Source organism: Staurois parvus, unplaced genomic scaffold (genome assembly GCF_062004578.1).
Source record: "Staurois parvus isolate SC_StPar_1 unplaced genomic scaffold, SC_StPar_1.0 ptg001689l, whole genome shotgun sequence".
NCBI classification, from domain to species: domain Eukaryota; kingdom Metazoa; phylum Chordata; class Amphibia; order Anura; family Ranidae; genus Staurois; species Staurois parvus.
Genome location: NW_028319485.1, coordinates 91,375 through 102,355, shown reverse-complemented (window position 1 = coordinate 102,355; position 10,981 = coordinate 91,375). Strand labels below are relative to the sequence as shown.

General features: G+C 47.6%; 1 protein-coding gene across 1 annotated transcript in view; it reads left to right on the top strand.

The window, feature by feature from the left end:
- Nucleotides 1-2,584: 2,584 nt before the first annotated feature.
- The window catches only part of LOC149434737 (uncharacterized), a 38,670-nt gene continuing 30,273 nt past the window's right edge, over nucleotides 2,585-10,981 (top strand). Inside the window, exon 1 of the mRNA XM_089663446.1 lies at nucleotides 2,585-2,692. The gene's annotated coding sequence lies outside the window, so the exon portion shown is untranslated. The remainder of the gene's footprint in view (nucleotides 2,693-10,981) is intronic.

Below are 10,981 nucleotides of genomic sequence, written 5' to 3'. Positions count from 1 at the left end.
CCCAAACGTCTACAGAGCATGTTGTCACGTTACAAAACTATTGCCTAAATGTTGTCTATAAACCTGGTCCTGAAAGATACATTAGTGACACTCTTAGCAGAGCTACAGCAGCAGGTGGTACACCTGAGTATGCACAACACACAGTTTGCAATGTTCAGCGGGACCTGGAGGTCCTGTCACAGATTAATCATTCAGACTATTTATACGTCACGGACCAACGATTGCTTCAGATAAAACAGCACACTGAAACCGATGAGACTTTGCAGGCTCTTAAATATGTTGTCCTGAACGGTTGGCCTGATTCCAAGTTGGAAGCCCCATTATTTGTGAGAGAATATTGGACTTTCAGAGATGAAATCGCCATCCAAGATGGTATACTGTACAAGGGGCCAAGGGTCATCATTCCTAAATCTTTAAGATGGGAGATGCTGACTCGTATTCATGCCAGTCACATTGGAGGAGAAACATGCTATAGGCAAGCACGTGATACCCTATACTGGCCCAACATGCAGAATGAGATTAGAGACTGTTGCTCGGCATGAAATGAAAATATCAGGTACAACAGAAAGAACCTATGATGTCACATGTGCTGCCCACCCGGCCTTGGCAAATTGTAAGCATGGACTTACTGAATTATGCTGGGCAGGATTTTCTGCTAATTGTTGATCACTATTCTGACTTTTGGGAGATTGAGCTACTTCCTGACCTGTCTGCTGATACTACCATCAAGTGTTGTAAAGCACAGTTTGCACGTTATGGCCAGCAGGATAGAGTCATCTCGGATAATGGACCTCAATTTGCATGTGAGCAATTCAGACGTTTCTCTACAGATTGGGGATTTGAGCATGTTACCTCATCCCCAAGTCAATGGTAAAGCGGAATTGGCTGTCAAGATAGTGAAGAATCTTTGTAAGAAGGCCAAGTTTGATGGTACTGATCCGTGGAAGGCCATTCTACATTGGAGGAACACCCCATCTGAAGGCATGGACAGTAGTCCTGCACAGCGCTTGATGTCTAGGAGACTGAAGACTTCATTGCCTGTGGCCAACAAATTACTTAATCCTTGTGTGGTTACAGGTGTCCCGGTGAAACTGCAGCGGAGGAAACAGATTGCCAAACTGTCATACGATGTGTCTGCTAAAGACTTACCTGAACTAAGCATTGGAGAGGCAATCCGTATGAAGCCGCTTCCAGGTGACAGGACCGGTCTCTGGAGACTGGGTTCCTGTGTTTAGAGGGTTGCTCCTCGATCATATCTTGTGGATGTAGAAGGCAGTCTTTACCGCCGCAATCGAGTGGACCTGCAAAGGGCAGAACGATTCCCTGCACAAGCCTATGAGCACCCCGCACGTGATCCTCCTGAGGTGCTCAATGCCCCGAGTCCTACTGGACCATATACTCAAAGCAGAGAGAACTCCGCTGTCATATCGGGATACAATGAGGATGACATAATGCAGCCACATATCCCGACAAGTTCTTCTCTGCCAAACACACCAGCCAGGAAAGAGGGTCGCTCCTTATCAACACCTTCTGGAGCTGAACGGATTTCCCCAGGAAAATCCCTGTGGCCTTGCGTAGTGGTCGAGTTTCCAGACCACCAGATAGACTCAATCTGTAGTGTATCTACCAGTAACACAGCATGCCATGTTCAAGACTGTTCAGGATCTGTTTTAGTTTTATTGTTTACAAGGTTTGAATGGAATGTAAAAAAGGGAGACGTTATAGAGTCATTGTCCAAATACTGTGACCCGACTTGTATCCGGGAATATTGCATGGCCTTATACTTCCTGCTTCCTGTTCTATGCTGACCTGGATGCAGTTCTGTGTACAACATGATTCCTCACACCAGCAGCTTGTGTTGTCTGCATTCCTGTACATGAAACAGGTACTGTCCGTGTATTAGGGGAACCAATGACACCTTGGCTAGTATTGTAGATGAATCTGGGGGCGTCGGGGACAATCTTCTTATGTTTATGGCCCTTTAGGGCAGATGTGATTTCTATGTATTTTATGGGAGATTTTCTCTGTATATTGGGAGTTTCCATCTTGTTTTATCATGAATGTAGTATGGAAGATGAGTCCTATGTACTAGGAATGGTCATTGGAAGGACAGAATAGGAGCCACATGATTGGCTGGCCAACCCCGTGACAGTATAGACTAGTGGGTGACATTGATTGAGATCTGCCCACTGTGTGTATACAATCACCCGGCTAATGTCTAATATCAGGGGACACAATGTGCCAGCATTCATATCAGACTAAGGGAAAATGGCCACTGGAGGAGGGACAGGTGGGCTACAATAAAATGGAGGACAAATATCTACTCCACTGCACTGTAAAGTGATAACTGTGTTTTATTCATAATAGAAGTTTACGAGCCGCCATCGTCTTTTGCTTTTCAGGTTTTTTCCCTGTTGTTTTATACTATTCAGATTTTGTTGGACCAGCACCATCTAGTGTCTGCTCTCCATACTGCAGCCTCTGTATAAATCTGTCCCCAGTCACTTCCTGTTTTGTGTCACTTCCTGTCTGGTGGCTTTTCCTCTCGGTGTCACTTCCTGTACCGGGAAAACTTTCTTCCTTTCAGCCATTTTAGATCTGCTTCCAGAGGATCCAACAGAATCGGTCTCCATCCTGAACACACGGCCACCATAGGGCCAGCATGGGATCTTCTCCATGTCAGAGCACACGGGTAAGTCAGGTGGATCTCCTATTCCTGGTCCCGGCTCCTGTCCCTGCTATAGACGGACCAATCATCTGTGACCGAACCTTCCTCCTCGTCATCGATGATCTGGGTGTATTATTATTATTTATTCCAGGTACTTATATAGCGCCGTCAGTTTACATCTATATTGTACATTCCCATCAGTCCCCGCCCCTGAGGAGTGTACAATCTAAGGGCCCTAACTCACATTCATACATACACATACTAGGGACAACTTAGACCGGAGACAATTCACCTCCCAGCATGTCTTTGTAGTGTAGAAGGAAACCTGAGTTCCCGGAGGAAACCCGCACAGGCACAGGGACAACATGCAAACTCCAGGCAGGTGGTGCCATGGTTGGGATTTGAACCGACAACACGAGTACTGCCAGGAGGAAGTGCTAACCACTCAGCCACTGTGCTGCCCCGTGCTGTATATATCTCAGCATCTACTTCTCAGTTTCCTCCTCATTGCCGGCCATTAAATGGGCCTCAGAATGGCTCCGGTATTCCCTCCTAGGAAGGACATTCAGGCCGATCTCCCACCATGTTCCTCTGATGTGTCCGAGACAGAATAACAGGAGAGACACCAGGAGAACCCGCTGGGACCTGACACTCCGAGAACCAGAGTTATGGTGGAGTATAGACCCTTCCTGAGATACTCCTCCCTGGGAACGGTCATACCTCCGTACTCCTCTCCTGTACATACCCATCACTGTCACACCTCCGTACTCCTCTCCTGTACATACCCATCACTGTCATACCTCCGTACTCCTCTCCTGTACATACCCATCACTATCACACCTCCGTACTCCTCTCCTGTACGTACCCATCACTGTCATACCTCCGTACTCCTCTCCTGTACGTACCCATCACTGTCATACCTCCGTACTCCTCTCCTGTACGTACCCATCACTGTCATACCTCCGTACTCCTCTCCTGTACGTACCCATCACTGTCATACCTCCGTTCTCCTCTCCTGTACGTACCCATCACTGTCATACCTCCCACACTCCTCTCCTGTACGTACCCATCACTGTCATACCTCCACACTCCTCTCCTGTACATACCCATCACTGTCTTACCTCCACACTCCTCTCCTGTACATACCCATCACTGTCATACCTCCATACTCCTCTCCTGTACATACCCATCACTGTCATACCTCCGTACTCCTCTCCTGTACATACCCATCACTGTCATACCTCCGTACTCCTCTCCTATACATACCGATCACTGTCATACCTCCGTACTCTTCTCCTGTACATACCCATCACTGTCATACCTCTGTACTCCTCTCCTGTACATAACCATCACTGTCATACCCCCCACACTCCTCTCCTGTACATACCCATCACTGTCATACCTCCGTACTCCTCTCCTGTACATACCCATCACTGTCATACCCCCCACACTCCTCTCCTGTACGTACCCATCACTGTCATACCTCCGTACTCCTCTCCTGTACACACCGATCACTGTCATACCGCCGTACTCCTCTACTGTACACACCGGTCACTGTCATACCTCCACTCTCCTCTCCTGTACATACCGATCACTGTCATACCTCCGTACTCCTCTCCTGTACATACCGATCACTGTCGTACCTCCGTACTCCTCTCCTGTACATACCGATCACTGTCATACCCCCCACACTCCTCTCCTGTACATACCCATCACTGTCATACCTCCGTACTCTTGTCCTGTACATACCCATCAATGTCATACCTCCGTACTCCTCTCTTGTACATACCCATCACTGTCATACCTCCGTACTCCTCTCCTGTACATACCCATCACTGTCATACCACCCACACTCCTCTCCTGTACATACCCATCACTGTCATACCACCCACACTCCTCTCCTGTACGTACCCATCACTGTCATACCTCCGTACTCCTGTATGTACCGATCACTGTCATGCCTCCACACTCCTCTCCTGTACGTTCCTTTCCTGTACGTATCGAACACTGTCATACCTCCGTACTCCTCTCCTGTACGTACCGATCACTGTCATACCTCCGTACTCCTCTCCTGTACGTACCGATCACTGTCATACCTCTGTACTTCTCTCCTGTACGTACCCATCACTGTCATACCTCCGTACTCCTGTATGTACCGATCACTGTCATACCTCCATACTCCTCTCCTGTACATATCGATCACTGTCATACCCCCCCACTCTCCTCTCCTGTACATATTGATCACTGTCATACCATCTTTACTCCTCTCCTATACATACCGATCACTGTCATACCACCCACACTCCTCTCCTGTACATACCGATCACTGTCATACCACCCACACTCCTCTCCTGTACATACCGATCACTGTCATACCACCCACACTCCTCTGCTGTACATACCGATCACTGTCATACCACCCACACTCCTCTCCTGTACTTACCCATCACTGTCATACCTCCACACTCCTCTCCTATACATACCGATCACTGTCATACCTCCACACTCCTCTTCTGTACATACCGATCACTGTCATACCTCCACACTCCTCTCCTGTACATACCGATCACTGTCATACCACCCACACTCCTCTCCTGTACATACCGATCACTGTCATACCTCCACACTCCTCTCCTGTACATACCGATCACTGTCATACCCCCCACACTCCTCTCCTGTACATACCGATCACTGTCATACCTCCACACTCCTCTCCTGTACATACCGATCACTGTCATACCCCCCACACTCCTCTCCTGTACATACCGATCACTGTCATACCTCCGTACTCCTCTCCTGTACATACCGATCACTGTCATACCTCCGTACTCCTCTCCTGTACATACCGATCACTGTCATACCTCCTCACTCCTCTCCTGTACACACAGATCACTGTCATACCTCCGTACTCCTCTCCTGTACATACAGATCACTGTCATACCTCCGCACTCCTCTCCTGTACATACCGATCACTGTCATACCTCCACACTCCTCTCCTGTACCTACCCATCACTGTCATACCTCCGTACTCCTCTCCTGTACACACAGATCACTGTCATACCTCCACACTCCTCTCCTGTACATACCCATCACTGTCATACCTCCACACTCCTCTCCTGTACATACCGATCACTGTCATACCTCCGCACTCCTCTCCTGTACATACCGATCACTGTCACACCCCCCACACTCCTCTCTTGTACATATTACCCACCATCATATCATCTGCAACTCCTCTCTTACATTTACTACCTGCAGTTATGCTCTTCTTCTTAAATTGGGGAATAACTCGATGACTTACATACTTTTCAGACCTTGTGAAATATTCTTGGCTGTTTTGATAATAATACACTTTAATTTGTATTTCATGATAAATCCTGCCTCATCTCTGCCTCTCTACCTGCAGCCTAACAATGAGGTGTGCATGCAGCCACTGATCTATTTCTGGCTTTTGTCTCTCAGTCATTCTAATGTTCATTTCTCCAAACGTCCTCCAGGACAGCCTTCCTGAGACAGAGCTCCTCCTTCTGGGACAGGAAACACGTAAGCACAGTACTATAAAAGGCGGACCACCAGGCCTCCCTCCTGAGTTTTTAGTGTTTCCTCTGCAAGGATGGGTGCAGTCATCAAGGAACTGATTGTCGAAGTCCTGGGCCCTAGAGGTTGCTGGTGGATTCTGGTCTGGATTACTTCCTCCTGCCCGACGCAATCACTTCAGGGGGAGTGGGGCTGCGCTCCTGATGTCCTTCCATGCCTCAGTGGATGATAACCATCATTGGGGGTGTCCTGGGGGGTCCAGGACCTTTGATGCCTGTCGTTGTCCTTCTCGTGCGGGGGGGGCTCCAGCATCCGATGCACAATGTGGCAGATTGACTGCCAAGCAGGCGTGCAAGTAGCCGCAACTTCTGGGTGCTGTCCAGGAACCGGAAGTTCCGGCCGTGGTGAGGTCATTGACAGGCGCCGGAGACTCGTGGTTCCAGTCTCCATATTAGCACAGGCAGCCAGTATGGAGTACAGACCCAGCAGAGCGTGTGGCTCCACACCAAGAGGGACATATGGAAGGCGCTGGCACTTCTCAGGCATACTCTGGTCCTTCAAGCACTGGCTCCTCTAAGGTAAGCTTGGGGACTCTGATCCCTCTTGCTGACCCTGGTGGGCACACTTCCTTTTCTTGCTCCCCCAGCACAGTGGTTTTGTATGAGGGGCCCTGGGCTGATTATTTTCTGTATTGTGTCTTTTCTTGCTTATTGTAGGTTAAAGTCCAGGACAAGGTGCAGAGTCAGACCCCCAAGAAGAAGTGTGCAGTTTGTGCAGCTAAATTGGGTTCAGCTTGGGAAAAACCCTTATGCCGCAATTGTGTGGCTATCCTAATTAAGGATAAGTCATTTACAGCGTGCCATAAAGTGCTCACCTCCATTAAGGATGACATGTTGTCTACATTTCAATCCTTTTATTATTATTATTAGTATTATTATACAGTATTTATAAAGCACCAACAGTTCGCTCAGCGCTGTACATTACAATGGAAGACAATACATGAGACAGTACAAAACCAATACAATGTGATACACGAGGGGTTCGAGGGCCCTGCTCCTTGGAGCTTTCAATCTAGGAGGGAGGGGATAGTGGTATGGGAGGAAAAGCTGTGGGTTGGAGTGGTAGGAGGAGTGGAGGAGATCGGCAGTTAGCAGAGGGTGGGGTAGGCTTCCCTGAAGAGATGGGTTTTTAGGGTGCGCCTAAAGGAGAGGAGAGTGGGTGATAGTCTGATGGATTGGGGTAGGGAGTTCCAGAGGATGGGTGATGCCCTGGAGAAGTCCTGAAGGCGAGCATGGGAGGAGGAGATCAGGGAACTAGAGAGAAGGAGGTCTTGTGAGAAGCGAAACATATCTTTTGTGTGGTAGATGGATATTAAGTCAGTGATGTAGTTCGGGGCAGTATGGTGGACAGCTTTGTACGTCAGTGTTAGCATTCTGAATTTGATCCGTTGGGCAATCGGAAGCCAGTGGAGGGATTGGCAGGGGGTGTGGCAGAAGCTGAGCGGTTGGAAAGGTGGATGAGTCTGGCAGCCGTATTCAGGATGGACTGAAGCGGGGATAGCCAGCGGCGAGGCAGGCCAGTGAGGAGGGAGTTGCAGTAGTCCAGTCGTGATATGATGAGGGAGTGGATGAGCTGTTTAGTGGTTTCTGGGGTTAGGAACGTGCGGATTTTGGCGATGTTGCGGAGGTGGAGTCTGCATGTTGCGGAGGTGGAGTCTGCATGAGTTTGTTAAAGATTGGACTTGGGGCTGGAAGGATAGGTTGGAGTCCAGAATGACACCAAGTACTCTGGCTTCTGAGGTGGGCTTGATGGTGGCATGGTTGGGCGTGATGGAGAAGTCAGTGGGGGGTGGTGTGCGGGCTGGGGGGAAGACTAGGAGCTCAGTTTTGGAGAGGTTCAGTTTAAGGAAGTGGAGTGACATCCAATCTGATATGTCGTTCAGTAGGCTGGTGATTCGGGCGGAGACTGAAGGGATGAGGTGGGGGGTCGAGAGATAGATTTGCCCGTCGTCGGCATAGAGGTGGTAGTTGAAGCCGTGGGAGTGTATCAGTTGGCCAAGGGAGGAGGTGTACATGGAGAAGAGAAGGGGCCCAAGGACAGAGCCTTGAGGGACCCCAACAGAGAGGGGGAGTGGGGGGGAGGTAGTAGTGTATCCTTTAGATCCCTATTGGAAAAATGCAGTCGCCACTGGGTCCTTGGACCCAATCGGTGGGTTTGTCGGTAGCAGATACATTAAAAGGGGAGGAGGACCCTGAGGATCCTAGGTCTCTTGCTTCCTCAAAGGTAGATTAAGGCTCATAAGAGGAGGACGGTGAAGTTTGCTCTTCCAGAGGTTCCAGGAACAAATTGCCCCTGGAAGATGTGGACGACCTCCTTAACCACTTCCAGACCGGACACTTTTACCCCCTTCCTGACCAGGGCAATTTTCAGCTTTCAGCGCTATCACACTTTGAATGACAATTGCGCAGTCATGCAACACTGTACCCAAATTAAATGTTTACCATTTTTTTGAGACAGATAAAGCTTTGTTTTGGTGGTATTTATTCACCGCTGGGATTTTTATTTTTTTTGCTATGTAAAAGTGTTTTTTTTATAACATTTTGCAAATAAATTATATTTCATCATAAATCTTTGCCAAAATTTATTCCGCTATCTTTTTAGTAAAAAAAAAAACAAAACAAATTAGTTTATAACCAAAAATTATAATTTTTAAACTTTTTTTTACATTTTTATTTTATATTATTATTTTTTATTAATTTTTTTACATACTGTCACCCTAGCAGTACAGTGACACTGTACTACTTGTGGGGGGTGGTGAAGATTTTTTTTTTTTTTTTACACTGATTGCTTTTACACCCATATAGGATGTAAAAGCAATCATTTCTCTTTCTCATTGAGAAGTACTGAGTGAGCTGTGATTGATCACAGCTTGTCACATGGTACAAGGCTGTTGTGAATAGCCCTGTACCATGTGACCTCTGTGATCATTCACAGATTTCACATGTAGTAAGCAATGATGTCACAAGTGACATTTTGCTTACTACTTTGCATGTGATCACTGATTGGCCAATCAGTGATCACATGATCGGGACCTCGTACAGAGGTCCCGTCCGACGATCGGTGTTTCACTGTGTCCGGAGGACACAGCGGGCACCGGATCGTGGTGCTGCGCGCTCCCAGGGAGCGCGCACAAGCAGGGTGAGGGGAGGCCGTTCATAAACGGCCACCCGACCCTGCACTGCCACTGTCCGGCCGTTTATATGCAACGGCCGGACGGGAGGTGGTTAAAGCTATCTACGAAACCTTAGAGATCGAGGAGGAGGATGTTTGCCTATATAAGCATGACCTCATGTATCAAGGTTTGCATGCTAGAAAGACTAGTGTCTTTCCAGTCCATAGTTCCCTGGTTGATACCATTAAGCAGGAATGGGAAAGCCCTGAGAGGAAACCCTTTTTCTCAAGTAACCTAAAAACGAGGTTTCCTTTTTAGGATAACAGGTCCCAGCAATGGAACAAGGTTCAGAAATTAGACACCCCCTTATCTAAAGTCTCTAAAAGGACAGACTTAGCATTTGAAGATATGGGGGCCATGAAGGACCCTATGTATAAGAGGGATGAAGTCTTACTCCGCAGGGCCTGGGATTCCGCTTCCATCAGCTTTAGGCCAGCTTTATCGTCTACCTTGTCACCAGAAATCTGGAATGCTGACTTACCCAGTCGCATCTCTCAGCAGGGACCTCCAGGCAGCAAATCCTGAAATATATGGGCAGCACAGTGGCTAAATGGTTAGCACTTCCACCTGGCAGTACTCGGGTTGTTGGTTCGAATCCCAGCCACGGCACCACCTGCTTGGAGTTTGCATGTTCTCCTTGTGCCTGCATAGGTTTCCTCTGGGTACTCTGGTTTCCTCCTACACTCCAAAGATATGTTGGGAGGTGAATTGGCTGATGTCAAAATTGTCCCTAGTATGTGTATGTATGAATGTGAGTTAGGGATATTAGATTGTACGCCCCTTGAGGGTTAGGGACTGATGTGAATGTACAATATATATGTAAAGCGCTGCGTAAACTGACAGCGCTATATAAGTACCTGAAATAAATAAATAATTTCCTTTGCTGTTTAAAGCAGTTGGTTTCCTTGTGGATGCCTCGGCCAAATCCGTTAAGCTAGCGGCTTGAACCTCTGCCCTAGTGAATTCAGCTAAAAGGGCATTTTGGTTAAAAACCTGGGCAGGGAACTCAGCATTCAAACTGCACCTTTGTGCCTTACCCTTTATTGGTGATAATCTTTTTGGTCCAGGTCTTGAGGAGGTTCTGGAATGTACGGCCCATAACAAGAGGACATTCCCAGAGAGTAAGAAAAGGTTTTACTCTAGTAGGGTTTTTATTTCCACCTTATTTCTATGGCTTCTTCTAGAAATAGAGAGCGGTGGAAACAAATTCAGAAACTTACCCGAGAATTAGAATCACATTATAGGGCTCATGATGGCAATCCATCTCTCCGTAACAAACCATGATATCGCAAAAGTGTCTACAACTGAATACTTTACTATCCCAGAAAACTGAAAAAGCTCTACGCTGGACGAAGGCCTCCTTTTTATTACATAATAACTCAGCATCTACTATGTTCGCACGGAAATTAAACCTCTCAATACGACCCCCACATATCTACAAGTTACGTACTAAATCCGGCAGTATCTCCTCTCTTCCTCGTGAAGTCCTGGATATTTTTGAAAATTTTTATTCCACCCTATTAGCTCCCCGCAACCAACTTCTG